Raw genomic sequence first — 18,376 nt, 5'->3', positions numbered from 1 at the left:
TTTATTTTTCACTTCATTTTTTCTATATGCACATGTGAGTGAAATGGGAGGATTTTCCATATAACCTTTATGAGTGAAATTGCAAAGTGGGAGCATTTCATCTTTATTTTTTTTTTAAGATTTATTTATTTATGCACACAAGAGCTGGGGTGCAGGCCGGAGGTGTGGGGCTGAGAGGACTCCCCAGAGACAGAGTGGGGAGCAGAACAGGTGGATCCACTGAAATCCACTGCTGAGGGGAGCAGCGGGGAGACAGGAGAGGTCTGCTGTGCCCTGTGGGTTGCTCCCTGCCTGGCCGGGGGGATGGAACTCAGGCTGTTCAAGCTGCTGATTGCTTCCTAGTGCTGTGCTTAACCCCCTGCGCCACCAGAGAGGCCCAGATTTCCTCCTCAGACAGAGGTGTAGATGGCTGTATAGTGTGTAGATGCCGCATCTTCTGGGTCCATCTGTCAGTCAGTGGGCACATAAGTTGTTTCCAGCTCTAAACTGTGGTGAATAATGCTGCGGTGAATGTGCGTGGCAGGGTGGGGGTGGGGGTTGCTTTACATCTTTTTGAATTAGTGTTTTTGTATTTCTGGGTGAGCACTCAGTGGTGGGGTAACTGGGGTTACAGTTTCGAGGCATCTCCACGCTGCTTTCTGAAGGGCTGATGCAGTTTACATCTGACAGGACCCCTCCCCTGCACATCCAACCCAACAGGGGTCATTTCTTGTCTTGGGGACAGTGGCTGTTCTCACAGGCGTGAGGTGAGGCCTCCTGGTTGCCTGGATTTGCGTTTCTCTGGAGAGAGACGGTGAGCATCTCTCTGAGCTGATGACCATGTTTTCCCCGGACAAAGCTCTGCCCAAATCCTTGCCCCGTGTTCTCCTCAGGTTGTTTTGTCGTTGTTCAGACGTATGGGTCCTTCGTATCTTCTGAATATTAACTCCTGGTTGAACGTACAATGTGCAAATACCTTTTCCCACCCAGCAGGATGTCTTTTTCCATTGTGATGACAGTTTCTCCTGCTGTGCAGAAGCTTTTTAGCTTGATGTGGTCCCATGGGTTGATTTTTGCTTTTGTTTCCCCCATGGCAGTCCAGTCCTCAAACACATCTCACAGACAAAGGCCCAGGAACGGTCCCACTCCATCTGAGTCTCTGGACTTTATGATTTCAGGTCTCACATCCAAGTCTTTAATCCAGTTTGAACTGATTTTTGTGTTGCTGTAAGACTGTGATCCAGCTTTCCCAACACCATTTACAGAAGAGACTTTTCTTGCCCAGTTATCCACCGATGTGTGGTTTTATTTCTGGGCTCTCCATGATGCTCCGTTGCTCTGAATCGCCACTTGACTCTCAGTTCATGCTGCTTTAATTACTAGTGCTCTGCAGCGTAGTTTGAAGTGGGGCGTGCCTACCTCCATGCGGTGCTTTTATCCTCAGGATAGCTTTTGCCATTCCCCAAATCACCTCTTTTAATAATCTTGAGCAGTGTCATTAATAAACGGTTTGACAACAGAAATGTTCAATTATGGTCCTTTCCAATATGGAAACCACTCATCCTCTGAAGCAGGTGCAGCCTGGCTGATGTCACTGTGGAAATGAAGTGAAAGTTTAAAAGTTTCAGTTACAAGTAACGTAAAGTTTAAAGTTTACTTTTAATTCAATAGCCACAGATTGGATAACACTCAAGTAAGAAGTGAGAAAAATTCTGGGCACCTGTTTCCTACAAGTTTGTGCTGATACATGGCATTTCATTTATCATGTGATATTTTATGTAAAATTTTCACGAGAGAGGGACTCTTGAACTTTAGCACTAACGGGTCCTTCTATGTGCTGTTTGGTTTTGGTTTTTTTTTTAACAATTATTAATAGTGTTCTCTAGATTTTTGAGTTTATCCTCATTACAGGTTTTTTTTTTTTTTTCATTTTCTCTTCTCAGAAACTTCCAGTACCCTCCTATTTCTCCACCGTGTACTGCAGCCTTCCCTGTGTTTTTCAGAACTAACACCAATACCATTTGCATTTCTTTCAGGTTATAGCTATTTCTTGAATGTGTGAGGAGAATGTGGCAAGAAAAACAACAGCTTTCATTGTGCATTTGCATTCATTATATCAGAAATAGTGAAAGAAGTGACTGAATGTTTTGGCTAAAAATAATTTTAAATGTACTTAATTCTTCAAATGAGATCAGACTTAGAAGAGGGAAGAGACTTCACATCATGCAACCAAATCCATCAGATGACATTGCACCTGCCAATTTCCAATGTGTCTTCTTTGCTGCTCCATCTAAAGGGTGAAATATTGATCATTTAACAATACTCGGCTTGAAAGCGGAAAACCACATCTCTGCTTGTTTTTCATTGTCATAGAGTCTTGTACGGGAGGGTTCCAGGTTCATCATGGTGGACAGTTTTTCGAAATTCCTAGTAGACCCACCCCACAAGGACGCTCTAGCTACTTTTCGATGAGAACATTGCTCCCTCTTTTTTTCCCAGCCTGCTATGTCCTCAGGACATGCGGTGTGGTGAGAACTGGCGCAGCAGCCATGCGTCTTGCCTCCGAGAGGCTCATGTTTTGCGGCCTGAGTCTCAGCTGCCTGGTCCCCACCCGCCGCACACTCTACACGCACACTCTACACGCACACTCTACACGCACACTCTACACGCACACTCTACACGCACACTCTACACGCACACTCTACACGCACACTCTACACGCACACTCTACACGCACACTCTACACGCACACTCTACACGCACACTCTACACGCACACGCAGCAGACGACACAACAGGTCCGCCGCACCTATACCTGCGTGAGGCTCCCTGGCCGGGGCTCGAACTCAGGCCGTTGCATTGATAGCACTGAGCCTTAAGCCCCTGCGCCACCAGGGAGGCCTACCAGCCTGCAGGGTTTCACACCGCCTATTAAGGATCTCGAAACTGACGCAAGAGGCAGGACCTGTAAAACAAGCTCCTTAAGACCACCTGTCCCTCATCAGTACATGGGCCCATCAACGCACTTCACTAGCCCTTCACTTCTATTTCAGGATGGAGAGATCACACAACTGCATTACACTTCTTAAAAACTCACTGTCGGCCTGCGTCATGGGAAGTAGTGAGGTCTTTCCCAATGAATCTGAGACACCACTTTAAAATGCCATAACTTGAAATTCGCAGACATGAACTTTCTTTGAATGTACACAATGAGTAGGAGGGTGTAGAGACCAAAGGGAGGGAGCCAGGGAGCCTCAGGAACTATACCTAGAACCCTAAAATATACACTGTTGTAAGCCAAGGATACCTCAATAAAAAGGTAATATTAAAATATCGAAATTTGTGATTTTTTTCTGATTAAAAATTCAAAACAATGCCCAGTGGTCTTTATGAATAAACTTTAAAGTTTTTTCTTGTTTCATGATTACAAAATTTTTATGGCACCAAATTTAGCACCACATTCAAAGCCCATGCACTTTATGAAAGCATCTCTTTCCACTTGTCTTTCCACTTTCCTACACTGATTCAGTGACGCATCTCTGGTCAGCAGGGGAGGGGAGGAACAGGGGTCACAACAGGGCAGGAAAGAGCACAAGATCTTGTGCTGATGCTCACAACTTAATAAAAACCCCTAGTTATTAGTGTTTATTATGTTTTATCTACAGTTTACACCATTCCTCCCGCCACCAGTTCACCCACACACCCTCGCCCCTGGCGTGAGATCATACTCCCTGCCCCTGCACACTGTCTCTGATTATAATCAACAAAATTAACAGGCAATTGCTAATTATTTTTCTCTCCTGGTCCCTTATTCGGTTCCCTACATTCCTCCCATAAGTGAAACCACCAATATTTTTCCTCAAACTACTAAAAATAGAGCTTCCACAGGCCCCACAATTCCATTACTATGGAGCTACCCAAAGGGCACCTGCACCCCGATGTTTATTGCAGCACTATCTACAATAGGTAAGGTATGGAAACAACCCAAATGCCCCCAAAAAGATGACTGTGGTCTCTATACACAATGGAATACTCGTCCCCAATCAAAGGTGAATAAGGTGACCCTTTTGGTCACCCTAGAGTAGTGTTTCTAGAGATGCAAACATTTCACTCCCAACTCACACTCTTGGACTCACCAATTCTAAGGATCCTCACCCCCTGTTTAAGACGCCTCTGGCTAAGGCTGACTCATAGGCAGGTCAAACAACGGCCCACAGAGGACCCGTGAGTGTCCGCGACTGTAAATGCACACGGGAATACGGCTAACACCGGGCTCAGAAGTGTCCTGTCAGCCTTTCCTTCCACTTCCCAGTAAAACACTGTCAGTTCACACCCAGGCTTCCCAAACCCCGGGCGGAAAGGGTCATCTGCGCCCTTTGAAGCTCCCGTCACAGGGGACCCTGAGGCCTTGGCAAATGCTCAGCGAGCAGCTCCCCCCCCTTCCAGCTCCACGCACCCACGGGCTCCTCCTGAGTATGCACGTAAAGAAATACACAGTTGAGGGCACTGTGATGCACACGCACGGCGTGGCCAGGCAACGACTTGGACTTTGTTTTACATACGTCTCATGTGGAGAGAAAACTCAAAAAGTTGTCTAGTTAACCACAAGTTAACGAGACACGTTAATGAACCAGAGCCCAGCATTCCTCTGCTGCCCGGTCTGTCATCATCATCGGACGCTGTGACCTTAGGCGAGGAAGCAGGTGCAAAGCCCACGTGATAGCTGCTTCCCTCACCCCCGCGCCCACGCGCAGCTGAGATGCGGCCACACTGAGCGGAGCGCTGCTCTCCCCGAGCCCCATAGCTCCATTTTTTCTTTACTCCCTTTCCCAACTAAATCCACTCAATTCTGGGAGATTCTAATTTAGAAGACCATATCTTCGTTTTCCTTTTTTAAAGTAACGATATCCTTCGGCATTTCCAAGTTCACTGCAGCACAATGGCCAGTCACGGAAACAACCCACCCGGGGTAGGAGCCAGGCGTGGCTTACACAGATGCACACGTGCAGAATGGGCTCTACTCAGCTCCAAGACACTGCTGCCATTTGTGACCACGTGGATGGAACTGGACAGGGTGATGCTGAGAGGGAGAAAGACAAATGCCAGATGCTGACGTGCGGCACAGAGAAACAACACGGTCAGGCAAAGCCACGTCATGAGAAACCTGGAAATCTAACTATGGAATTGGGGCGACAGGGGTGGACAGAGGGGGCAGCGTGGAAGGAGGCACAGTGGACTCTGGCCCACAGTGGACTGTGGGGGTCTCGGTGGCCTGGTGGGGGGTGGTGGACCCTGTGCCTGTTCATCCCGTGTGTACCGTGAACGACGCGGCCCCGCCGCAGGCGAGTCATGATGATTTCCTGAAAACTCCTGCAAAGCCCCCGTTCTCCCTCAAAGGGAGAGGGTCAGCTGCTCGCCTCGGGAAAACCACCACCCGGGACGCCGGCCGGGCCATACTGGCCCACAGACTCTGGGGCTTCGGCCTCCAGCCGAGCCCCCGACCCAGACAAGTTTCCCTGGCACTGGGCTTCGCCTGCCGGCCCTGCTCTCCTCTCGCTCCCCTGAGGTGGCCCTCGGAGCCCCACCCCAAGGCCTCGGTGCCTCCGCCCCCCTCAGGCCGGCTGCAGGGAGGGCACGGGCAGGTGCAGTCCACTCCGCAGCCCCCCAGCCCCAGCTCCGTCTCCCCCTCAGTGCAGACACACAAGCCCGCGGGCCAGCGGCCAGCACCTCCGGGCGGCGAGCGGCAGGCGGTGCGCGACTCCCCTGGCTGCAGAGCCTCTGCCAGCGGCGCCGCAACACATTGCAGGCACGACAGCACGGACCTGGCGTCGGCCCTGGCCGTGCAGGTGCCCGAGTGAGCGTGCCCGGGGCCTTGCTCGCCCGCTCCCGGGACGCCGCGCAGGGGGGAGGCCGGGCCGGGCCGCTCGAGTTAGCTGGGCCACCGGGCTAGAAGCGTCTCTCCCGGCCCCGGGCCCGCAGCCCGCCGCGGCTGTCATGGGGAGCAGAATGTTGCCCTGCAGCCCTCGTGGCAGCCACCCGGGGTTGAAACAAAGTGGTTTTAGTCACTTTACACTATTAGCATTTTTTTTTCACTTAGAAGAAAGGTCGTGTGGCCCTAGAACTGCTGACCCTGAGGGAGAAGCTGCACTGGGGGAGCAGCACTGCAGGGCCGCGGCAGCCGGGGAGCTGCTCCGGCTGGGCACAGACCCCAGACAGGAAAGGACGGACGTCTTCAAAGGGGCGGGCGGGGGAAATCTGTGCTCGCTGTCCAGTGAATGTTGTTTTTTAAATAACGTGACAGGCATAAAGGGACATAGGAGTAAGAGTAGCGCTAAAATATTTCTAGTTTTCACTTTGTAGTAAGGTGCTTGCGTTTTTAAATTAATCGCTAAGAATTTTCATCTTCGCTCACCTTTATTCATTCTTCTTCATCGCCTCCTGGATCTGGAAGGCGCCGCTTCCACTGGGCGCGCCTTTCGTTATTCCCTGCAGAGCAGCCGGGCTCACAGCACATCCCCGCGGCTGACAGTGTCTTCCGCTTCCAGGCCGGTTGTTAAAGGATGTTTTCACCGGACACAGAACTCAGGATTCCCCCCGCCCCCCTTAGAGAGGTCACTCCTGTCCTGTCTAGTCTCTTACTGGGGATAAGTCGGGGTGACTTCTCTTCTTGTCGTCTGTCTGTAATGTGTCTTTTTTCAGGTCCAGCTGAGGTTTTCTCTCTCACTACTTAGGCGTTGCATCGTCACACGACTAGACATAATTCTCTCTGGGTCGCCTCCTGCTACACCACACCCCATAGGCGCCCACGGCCCCCCGCTGTAGCCCATCGGACACCCCCGCAAGAGACGACCAGCTGGTTCTCTGACACGAGCAGCAAAGTCATGAAACTTTTTCCTAGGCCGACAGAGAACAAAGAAGACCAGAGCTATAATGATTGCATTTTTAAGGCTATTTCACGTTGGGTCGTGAGCGCTTGGTTGTTTTGCTTTTTTGTGGTTGTGCTCGTGTGTCCATCCTGCTCACTGAATTTCTCTGGTTTTAGAACGTGGGGCCGGAGCAGAGGCGGGTCTCCCGCCACAGCCCCGCGGTGCTCTGAGCACACCTGCCGCGTCTCTGCTGCGGGACTTTTTGTTTCGTGAACTCAGTGAAGCCTCAAGTCTTTCTTTTCTGCTCCCACTTTCAAAGAACAGCTCAGGTGTGAGCTCTGCTGTGACCTGCCCACAGCAATCACACAGCAGAAATCCTGAGTTACCCAGGCGTGGCCGTGACCCACCCTGAGTCTCGCGCTGGTCACTGTGTCTTGTGACGTCCCCCTGCTGGCTGCCGCCCTTCCTGACGGGGCCCTACGCCCTTAGCAGTGCTGCTGGTCAGCAGTTACCACCTCCGAGGGCATCCGCCAGTGGCTGGCAAGTATGTGCCGGAACTGGCTTCAAAAAAGTAACACTTGGGCCTCCCTGGTGGCGCAGCAGTTGAGCGCTGGGCTGCGAGGCTGCCCGCAGCCTTAGCAGCACCAGTTCGATCCCCGGCTGCTCCCCGGCCACCGGAGGAGGGTCCCACAGGGCGCGCAGACCTCTCCTGCCGCCCGCTGCTCCCCTCAGCAGTGTACTTCGGTCCTTCTGCCTGCTCTGCTCCCCGCTCTGGCTCTGGTGAATTCTCTCACCCTCCCGCGCTTCTGACTGTACCCAGTGCTTGCATAAACAACAAACAAACAAATAAATAAATAAAACATGAAGAAAAAAAAAGTAACACTTACGGGAATTATGTTTAAAACCCTTCTGAGCCATAGTTTTCTGATGTTACACGAACGCTGGCAAAGCGCACGTTCCACTACATTTTGGGGGCAGCTGCCTCGTACAAAAAGAAAGCACAAATATTTGCAGGAATCACTGCTGTGGCTCATGGGGGAATTTATCACCAGGCTTAGCAAGCGCCTTGCACAGATCAATGAGCTGCTGTGTTGACCTTTCCCTGGGTGTTTGCTCCGGTCCAGGCATCCGCAGTAAACCGTGCCCTCGCATGCCAGCTCTGCGCCGCGGTTCCTTTTCTAAAAAGTTAGGGCATCTTTGTCAATAAGCATCGCTGGAAAGCCCAGTTGATGCTTCTTGTTTTTCTTTGTACGTCTTTGCTTTTCCCTCAGTGATGAGAAAGTTCATTTGTCTCAGGAGGAGCAGAGAGCCAAGGATGTGGCCTCCGAACGTTGCTGTTTGCAGAATGTGTGTGTAGTGAGCAAATATAAGTGGGTGTGACGCCCGCCAGCAAGCGCGATCGCCACAACTATTAGAGCTGACGGTTGCAGTTCCTCAGAACTACAGGGTTGTCTGGAAGTCATGGAACTCACTACCGAAATAGAAGCAAAGAGTTCGAGATGGGCAAAGTCACGTGTGGACCTGGAGTGCAGGTTCGGGCCCGCCGTCCAGGAACCAAAGAGGCAAGTCAGCATCGGGTGATAGTTAGGTGGACACTGTCACTGGTCAGGTGACATTGTCTCTCGTGGAGAGCTGGGAGTCCAGTCATTGAAGAAATGTGAATTAAGAAACAGTGCCGGGGGGCCTCCCTGGTGGCGCACGGGGTTCAGTCACAGCACTATGAAGCTATCAACAGCGTCTGCAGCACGAGTTCGATCTCCAGCCAGGGAGCTACACACATGGCACAGCAGACCTCTCCTGACTCGCCTGCTGCTCCCCTCAGCAGTGCATTTCAGTCAGTTCTGTTCCCTACTCTTTCACTGGTGAGTCATCTCACCCCTACACCTCTGGCCTGTACCCCAGTTCTTGTATGCATGAAAAAAGCAGTGCTGGGGTGCATTGTGGGGTTTCCATCTACTGGTTGTCTAAGCTCTTCCTGCACCTTCTCTCATAGAATCTGTGAACTTGAATATACTTTACAGCTAAAGGAGCTGAAGTCTGTGCCCCGTCTGGAGAAGGGCTCCGGGTAGTAAGTGCAGCCTGGACTGGCCAGAGTTTCTGTTCTCCAGAACAAGAGCAAGCGGCCTCTGCGTGAGTCAGAACGTCCCCAGTGAGCAAAGCTCAGCCTTCATGCGTGACGTGCAGGAAGCCGCAGCTATTACACACGGGGAGCTCAGTGCAGCGGCTGGTGAGTGCGCCCCCCAGGAACAAAGAGGTTCTCAGGGGAGGCCAGAAAGAGTCCTGTCAGGGCAGGTGACAGCAAGGCGGGGTTCGTCCCTCAGATATTATTGAGTGGTGAGTTTCACACCCAGAACTCTCCTGTTCACTTAGACACCAGCAAGGAGGGGTGTCCATAAGCAAGTGACCCACTAAAAGAACAAACGCATCTCAGCAAAGAGAACATCGTGACGAGAGTGCAGGTGGCTGCCTCCCTGGTGATGCGACCCCACAAGGGGAACTCAGGCTTGAGTGACGAAAGGAGACAGTTTGGGGGACATCTGAGGTGAGAGGGGTCTCTGCAGGGAAAGAGGCGAAGGTGCTAGTGTTAGGGGGAAAAGCTGTTCTGAGCAAACTCCATGCAGGCTTCGTGGACGCCACCTCTGCTCCATCAAGACACCGGGAACTACACATCCCAGCATCCCCGAAGGGAAGTTGCGAGGACCTAAGGGCGGAGTTAAGCAGCCATTTTCTCTGTTTGTGAATAAAACCAGTCATGTTAGTGGGGTCGAGCACGCTTGGCTTGTGCACTTGGCCAGGCAGGTTTGATCCCGGCAGGTCATTTGGGATTCCAGGTCGGCGGAACGGGTAGGACGCATTTAAGACGTTATCTCCCTCTTTTCTCCCTGAGTTGTCTATTTCCTCATTCCCCTTCCCTTGCAAATAAACCTTTTGTAACCTTTCGTGTGTGCCTGCAGTGTGAGTCCCTTTTAAGTGTGTGGGTGAGGACCACAGTCAGGCAACCCGTTTTAGAGGGGGGTTGCCCTGTAACACTAGTGCTGAGGAGGGGAGACCGGACCTTGCAGGGACGGACGGCCTGGAGCACCATGAGAATGGCTGCTCCGTAATCTGCAGCTCCCAATGTAAAATGAAACTGCAGGGCTCCTGCTGTCCAACTGGACTCCCAGGAGCACCGGGAGGCAGGAAGGGGCACGAGGATGTATCTAAAGCGCCTGTTACTGATTCGTCATTTCTGGACAGTCCTCTAATGTGTCACCTGGCTGGCCTTCGAGCCCCAGGTGCCCACCGAGGCCAGTCACTCAGCTACTAGGGACGCCTTTGTGCACACTAAGTCACGTCTTTGTTTCCTTCAAATTTCTCTTTGCCTTTGGTTTTCAGCCGTGACGTTCAAAGTGTGCATTTCTGTGAGTTTATCCTACTTGGAGTTTGCTCATTTTCTTTGGCAAATATTTCCCACCAAATCCTGAGTTTGCAGACGTGACTCCAGGAACCCTGCGGTGCTCACCGGCTCCCCCCGTTCTGTGGGTGTCAGAGTCAGTGCAGCTTCCCTTCCTAAGCCCAGCATGGAGACGGCACTTGTATCTTATTTACTCTTCCCGTGTCCCATAAGTTCTATTTCCCGTTAAGCCCTTTGAGTGCTGTTTTTATATCAGTTTTTCTACCTTTGAAGTCCAGAATTTCTATACTTTATAATGTCTGTCTCCAGCTTCCCAGTTATTCAGACACGAGTCATTTAGTTCCTCACCAGTTTCCAGTGATGCTGTTTTTTTTTTTTCTTGGTATGTGCCCACCTTCCCTGATTCTGTGTGTGTTTAAACTCCCCAGTATAAAAAACTACAACGTGCAACTGAAAATAAACCAACCCCTCCCCCAGGACTTGGGAATGTTTGGTGAATTTAAAACATAAAATGGAGACTGTAATGAGCAGCAGTAGACAGAAGGGAGAAAGCTCAGCGCAACCGCCCACAATGTCCAAGGACCAATTGTATAGACTAACGTGTGAGCCCACACTGGTCCCAGGCATGTATGACGCCTGAACGCAGCCACCCTGGGCTGTTATGCATCCTGGCAGGATTTCAGAGCTCCTGAGGTCAGAGCCAAGAGTTGAACCTGTGTCTGTAACGCAAAGCCCCTGCTCTGTGTCTGTCATCACACACGCCTCTGAAACAGTCCCAGAGAGACTACAGCGTGAACGGCACCATCATCACGTCCATTTTCTGCAGCAAAATTGTCACCCCCACTCTGCGGTGACTGAGCAGACGGGTAAGAGCCTCAGTGGACAAGCCCCAGGTAAACGTTTACCTCAGAAGGGGAAGAAGCCACTGAGGGCCTGGACTTCACAGTAAAGTCACCACATTAGAATCAACACCCAGGAGAACATTCCAGGAGGAGGACACGGTGTGGGTTACAGGAGCAACCGGCAGGGCTTGGCTTTCTCAACTGCACAAACTGCACATACTGTAGATGCTGTAACTGCTGGTCGCGTTTCTCAAAGAAGTCAGCTTGGAGCAAGCCCGCAGCGCATGCGTTTAATTCCCACCTGATTCTATTATATTCACGGAATCACAATAAATGTCAGGGGAAACCCAGGTCTTTCAACAAAAGCTTAAGGGGACACTTTCTTCAGTGTTCGTGCATCCGAGCCATAGGCGAGCAATCAAAGCTCTGCCTGCACAGAAGCAGCGAGCTCCTCACACACGCTGGCGCTGGGGCGCCGCGTGCTGTCTCGGGGGTGCAGTGTCTGAACGAGAAGGCTCCGGGACAGGGCGCGGCACCGTCCCCCTGCACGCTGCATTATGTGAATCAGGTTTGCTCATGTGGGACACTCGCTCCCAAGTCTCTGACTCATGGGTGTGCTCCGTGATTTCTCAGACGTGCTGCGGTCTGAGTCACGCACCCGCGGGCCAGACTGGGTGTCGGATCAAGCGCAGGCTTTGTGCTTTGTCATCGGTTTGCTGTGTCAGTAGGACTCTTCAGCTGGAAGGTGGCTCTGTGCTTTGGAGGGTAACTTGGAATCTGACACCCCCGGTGCGTGTGAGATAGCGTCTGTGCAGAGGGCGGGGGCGCGGGCCCAGCTGTGTTCTGTTACTGCTGTCACAGGCACTCGCGGTTCACACTTTTTTTTAATGAAGGAAGGAATGACCTCAGTAGACTATAAACCCCAGAAATACATAGAATCCCGTCTGTCTCTGTGTTTCTAGGGCAAACTACAATTTCTAGAGCATAATTAACACTGTCGGTGTTTTTGATGAATAAAATAAGTGACATTTTCATTTTTTTAATAGCTCTGAGGCAAATATTCCCATTTATAGATGAGTTTAAAAAGTCACTTTTACTGTTAAGAAGCTTGTGTGATCTGTCCCCACGGCTGGCGGGTCTGGCCCATCCCTGCACGAGCTCATCTGTGAGGTGAAGGCATCCCACTGCAGCTGTTTTGGGGTATGAATAGGCAGTGAATCTGATTTTTTGGTAGGCTGTGGTTTGACCTTTGATGAGCCACACCCCTGCACCTTCATTTCAGTCATGACCTCCTTGGGGGTCCTCGGGCAGGAACCCCACTGAGGGAGTTATCTCAAGATAGGAGCATGCTCACCACCCTCTCCCACAGGAGGAGTTGTCAGTGTTTGTTAAAACACTGCCCGTCCCAAAGGCCCAACTCAGTCTGCTTTTCCACACAGCCTGGCCTAGCCCCTCAGCTCCGAGAGCTGCCCTTTCATATCACCCCCACCCCGCAGAGCCCAGACCCGCCAGCTTCTGCACCACGTGAGCTGCCCAATTCCTTCAGCTCAGTCTCTCGCACATCCTCTTGGTTCTGTTTCCCTGCAGAACCCAGATGACGACATCACACCTAGAATTCTGTGCTTCCTAGAAACGAGTCTTGAGTCCCACATTTTTGTGTTTCTCCAGAAGAACCCTTCTTCATTCTGTCTTCCATCCCTGGATACACACAGGCATATGTGACGGGCTCGCAAATCCAAGGCAGCCAGCAGGCCTGTGCACGGACAGACCTGCGAGCCGGTGTTTTTGGAGTGAGCGTTCACTCCATCAGTAAAGCCAGCTGCTTCGTTATTGAAGCACTGGTCGTGATCCTGAAACTTCTGTTTTTAATGTAGTTTAGCTTAGGACCAGGGAGGAACCGGTGGTAGGAGAACAGGCCTCGGCGTATAGTAAGGGAATTCATATTATTCCCAATTAAAGTGAAATTACGATGCCATTAATATATTTATCTCACTCAATGATTTCCATTGAAGTCAGAATGAGTGTCAGTCCTGACTGCTATCTCGGCCGAGAGAGCGTTTCTATTCCATTGAGTGCTGCCGGTGCTCTCAGAAGTCTGCTAATGAGAAGCTAGGTAGGGTGCATCCCGGAATATAAAGGAAGTCCATGCAGAGTCGAGTCTTCTTTTTCTTTCAAAGGAGGCACCTTCCAATCATCAATTCAAACATACAAATTCACAAGGCCTGATGAGTGAGAAACAAATTGCATTTTGTGGAGGTAACAGGCAGTCTAAACTACACCTCAGAGCCTGTAAACCGTGCTCGATATGCCAACATCAGGGAAAAAGGAAAATTCTTTGCTGTCAAATAAAGTAGAAGCACCAAGCACCAATGACTGTGGTGGCAGCCGCTCTCGGAGGCTTTCACAGGACAAACAGCGATCTCAGAAATCTTTCACAGGAAATCTTTACGGGACCGTCTGCCCCCCTCTGCTTGGCGAACGCTCTGTCGTGACAAGGCCCCTGGGCAGGGACAGCACAAGGTAAAGTCAGAGAAGAGGTGACTTCCTCGACAGCCCGGTATAGACCCGCAAGCCCAGTGTCCTGCTCGTGCACGTCCCGCCCGGGCGTGGACAGCTTGTGTGCGGTGCCACGCTGGTGGATGTTCAGCTGCTGGGTCTCACGGCAAAACCAAGCCTCGGTGAAATCCTGGTCGAGCTACAGGTCTGCAGCCGCCGACGTTGGCTTGGAGAGACGTTGGCACAAGCAGTCATCAAGAAGCAGCGTGGGGTGGCGCCGGGCCCCCGCGACTGCCCCCGGCCTCAGGGAGCTGGTGTCCCATCAAGTGATGCGATGAGGGAGCTGTCCCCGCTGCCGTCCACACCGTCCTGGCAGCAGTGGGTGTCGCTGAATTCTCTCTACGTGCGCCGACACAAGCTCCATCCCCATCCCTGCGGTGGCTCAGTCCCCCCAGGAGATGCAGGGCTGTGGCGGCAGCCCGGGTGCAGCACGCGACTCCCGGCCCTCTGCACCCTGGACTCCTCCGTGCACACACTCCTGCGAGGCTCCCAACCGCCCCGCAGCTCTCACCACTGCCCTGCAAGTCACACGCGCCTGCCGGCAGACTGCACAGAAGTGAAATGAGGCTGGCAAAGGTGAAGAGAGGAGGAAGGGCAGCCGCGGAACTCGGAGACACACGAGGGGCTCGGGTGCGCGGCGATGATTTCCCGAGCTCCGGCCACCAGCAGCCACGGAGCGGTGCACCTGCTCCCGGTGGAAGCCGCCGGGCGATGTCTGGGGGACCCGGCCCCGACACACATGCTCACCACAGCGGTGCAGACACAGCAAACGGCCGTCTGCACGCCGGGCGCCGTGTGTGTTCCTGTGCGGACCCACCGAGCGTCGACAACCCATTGTTTTCTCCATTTGCTGGACAGTAACAAAGGGCAGAGAGAAGCTTCCCGTGGGCATGAGCCCCGCAACGCGTTATGCAGGTTTCCCGCCTAAACCTTCACAACTCACATCCCATGAATGCTTCTGCATCCCACGCCACGGGCTCTTGGTCTGCAGTTTATAAGCGAGTGATGAGATGTTTCCAAGCAGCTGGGGAGGAACCTCCGTTCCTCTCAGAGCGAGATCCCCCAACCCTTGCAGCTGGTACGTGGGAGGAGACAGGAACCAACGGGAATGAGCAGAATTTCTCCGAGTCATCCCCCAAGTCGCCTGATCCCGCACACGTGTCTTCCTTGCGTGCTTGCTTTCCTGCTTAGACTCCGAGCAAACTGGCCAGGCACCGCCAAGGGAGAGACTGAAATGCTAGGGAGGAACTCATCCCATCCCTTTCAGTTAATTTTACATGCCATAATGTTTGTAAAATAGAACGTGGTGAATCACACACTTTGGGGGAAACTTTTTAAAAATTCAACATTAAACACAAACTAGAAAGCACAATAACGAAAGAGATCAGGAAAGCGGCCGCCACGCTGCCCCGCGCTGGGCCCAGGACGTCTGTGCTGACAAGGGAGAGGGACGGTGCCAGCATCCCGTCCCGGTGCCAGCGTCCCGTCCCGGTGCCAGCGTCCCGTCCCGGTGCCAGCGTCCCGTCCCAGGGCCTTGCCCGCCCCGCGCTCACCGTGCAAAGGCAGGTGCTGACAAGCAACTAACGGGCTTCAGAATACTTTCAAGTCAGGGAATGTTTCCTCACGAGATTCTCCTTGTCCACGTTGCTGTTTGAACTAGAATTTCTAGAACTCTTTGGTCTGTACTAGGTTGAAAGATATGTAGACATTTTGCTGTGCGGCTGTGGTCTGAGGAAGAAACCAAGCTTCCCGCCAGCTGCAGTTTGCAGGGGGTGATGTCGGGTGAGGGGATCTTTTGAGTCCACATGGCTGCCGCGGCCACCGGCGTCCTCAAGGCCACGCTCATCTTCCAGGTACGAGCGGGGCACGGACACAAAGCTTGCAGCACAAAAACGGCATAAAAATAACTGTGTAGGAGTAGGAAGCCTTCCAGAATAGGAAGTCAGCTCCTCACAGAAGACCCCAGATGTCGCGATGCCATGTGGACCCTGAATGCCCACCCCGGCTTCGCAGAGAGGCTCGGTATAGACTTTCCTACGCCAGCCTTGCCACTGCCGCTCATGGGCGATGGGGAAGCTTTTTCATAACCTCATTGTCATTTCTTAGCCTTTTGCAAGTGCACAGATGTGACCAGCGTGCAGAGGAAAACGGACAATTCAAAGGACGGGTGGCGTTAAAACAATCAGGGATTCCACGCCTGAAAGCTTTTGTTCGATTCTGGTGTCTCCTCATAGGGTTGTTGAAAACCTGGAGGGGGTTTTTGAAACCTGCTTTCACCCTCAGCAATATTTTGTTTAAGGTCTCACCCCAGAAACGCGATTGTCGGGGACGGGGTGGGACTCGGCGGAGGCCAGAGCGATGCTGTCACCCGCCCCGGCGTGGCCATCGCGCTGGTTCTCGGCGCTGAGCGTGAGCGCGCGGCAGTCGGCGGCGGGTCCCCTTCTGTGTAACCACTTAGAGAGGGGCTGGGGAGGAAATAAGTGGACGTTGTCCCGAGTGTCTCCCTCACAGCTGCGCCGACCTGAGGCAGGCCGCAAGACGCAGCGAGGAACGCCCCGAACTAGGACTGGACTTAGATCTCGTCAGTCTTGCTCGTGTGTTTCCCACAGAAGGCGCCCTTCAGCGCCCACCTGCCTCATGCAGAAAGGAAATACCACCCAGGGAAGCAGCCCAGTGACCAGAGAGGCCTGGAGCTCGGGCCAGTGGCCGCCGCGCCCCAGAGACACCGCAGGGATGAGCGCGCAAAGGCCGGCGAGTGACCCCGCGCGTCCTCCCCACTGTGAGCACCTGCTGCTCGGGCTGTCTGGCCCGGAGGGAGGCGTCCATCGTCCCCCCATGCCCTGCCCTTTGCCACTCCTCTGGAGGGAACTACAAGGCTATTTATCTCCACCCATTTGCTCGCACGTTCCCTTCCTGGGTCTCCTTGGCGAAGCCTCCTGCACGGCCGGACTCCAGGTGCCACATCCTGGCCTCGGGGAGCAGAGGCCGCGCTCGCGCTGGAGGCTGTGCGCGGAGCAGGCCCGAGTTCCCTCCACCCGTCAAGGGCGCCTCCCGCAGCAGCTTTGCCAGGTGACGTGAAATAGCAGAGAACTATTTCTGACTGTCCTCACTGTTTCCAGTTCTTTCTGTCCTCTAGAAAGTACATCCTTGGAGGGAAATTTACAATAATTGATTGTAAACAATCCATAAACTAGGGAAAATCAACTCTCTCTAGAATCCTCTGCGGCCTAGTTAAATGAGGCAAACATCACCCTTTGTTTCTTTAAGCCATTTCAAATAGCTGCTTCTGATGGAAATGACTTGCTAATTTCTACTGAGAATTTACAAGCCAGGGATAGTATTTGCATGAATGCAAATGACTTTAAAATAAAAGCAATCAAAAATTTCTTAAGCATAAAAGTTACATTAGTTTTCCAAAGAGGGGAGGTTTTCAGAACTCCCAGTGGTATTCTCGCTGTGTGCAACTTCTTTTCTTTTCTTTTCTTTTTTGGGTTTGTCTTATCTTCATGGCTTAAAAGTATCAACGAAAAGGGAAAAGCCTTCGCACCACACCTCAGCGCACCCGCCAACCCCGTGACATGCCGGGAGTGTAAAGGAAGATCCCTCGCTCCAGCCACTCTCCTGTCAGCACAAACTTAGTCTTCCAATAAAGAATGGATTAACTGCATTTCAAGCCTTTTCCCCCTAATGCTCAGAATTTAGGAGACTGACTTTAGCTGAAAGTCTTCACTTGTTTCATTCTCACGCGACTGAAAAATCACAACTTGATAATTGTATTGACTAGAGAAACTTCACAAAATTAGGGTTTTAAAACTGGTTTGGTGACTTTCCCCTTAACAGCACTGATGCCCTTGGAGTACTGGAGTATTTTGGAACCATTCTAAGGGTTATTTCGATTCCTTAGACGAGCCCCTCCTTTTTGTCGACCCTTTATGTTGAAAACAAACTAATGCGGCAGGCAGAGAGGGCTGAGGAGACGAGGAAAGCAGTAGGTAAAGGCCACTCGCCAACATACTCATTTCTGTTGGAGTAAGTCCCTCTTCGACGTCCGTGTTCTTCCAGCACATAGTAAGGGAGGACAGACAGACGGGAATGCTGACATAGCTTTACATAGTTGGGTTTGAGAAACAAGCCCTCGAGACTCCCTGTCATGCAAACACAATCATCAGCCAAAATAATTATGGGAAAATAGAAGAAATTCGATTTTGTTTGTGAAAATAGATAAAGGCAGGCAGACCACCAGCGCAATGCCGAGAAGAAAAGTACGGAAGCAGAGATCCGATTTCACTGGGTAACAGATGCTTGACTAATTCGACACATCACCAAGGATGTGAAAACAGTAGGCTATAAAGTCACCCCATGATGTGTCAAAGCCTGGAATTTGTAAAGGATGCAGCTCACTGAATTGCTAGCTTAATTGTGTGAACTGCTGTTGCTATTAAAACTTGATTTCTAGAACTTCATTTCTCTATTGCATTACCACCTACAGCTTACAACTTACTAATTTGTAATCATCATAACACCATACACGGAGGCGCTAACCGTTCTAATAATAAAATATGAAATTTAAAGGACATGTGTAAATTATAGAAAATGATCATGACATTTGCTCTAAATGGCTGTTTTCAGTGGGGGAGGCCTGGAGTGGTAGTGGTGGTGTTTTCTTCCAGATCTTTCCCTTTGCTCTCCGCTGCGGGGAATGCCAAGCCTGGAGACGTAAACACGTTGGTTTAGGCCATT

At 51.8% G+C, this 18,376-nt stretch overlaps 1 long non-coding RNA gene across 1 annotated transcript in view; it reads right to left on the bottom strand.

The window, feature by feature from the left end:
- Positions 1-1,404: 1,404 nt before the first annotated feature.
- Positions 1,405-18,376, bottom strand: part of LOC129145443 (uncharacterized) — a 165,072-nt gene continuing 148,100 nt past the window's right edge. The window contains exon 3 of the long non-coding RNA XR_008550979.1: positions 1,405-1,573. This is a non-coding gene — a long non-coding RNA (uncharacterized LOC129145443). The remainder of the gene's footprint in view (positions 1,574-18,376) is intronic.

This window comes from Talpa occidentalis, unplaced genomic scaffold, assembly GCF_014898055.3.
Source record: "Talpa occidentalis isolate TD23 unplaced genomic scaffold, MPIMG_talOcc4v2.1 talOcc4.12, whole genome shotgun sequence".
In the NCBI taxonomy this organism is placed as follows: Eukaryota; Metazoa; Chordata; class Mammalia; order Eulipotyphla; family Talpidae; genus Talpa; species Talpa occidentalis.
The sequence above is the reverse complement of the archived record's forward strand: the minus strand, read 5'-3'. Positions and strand labels throughout refer to the sequence as shown.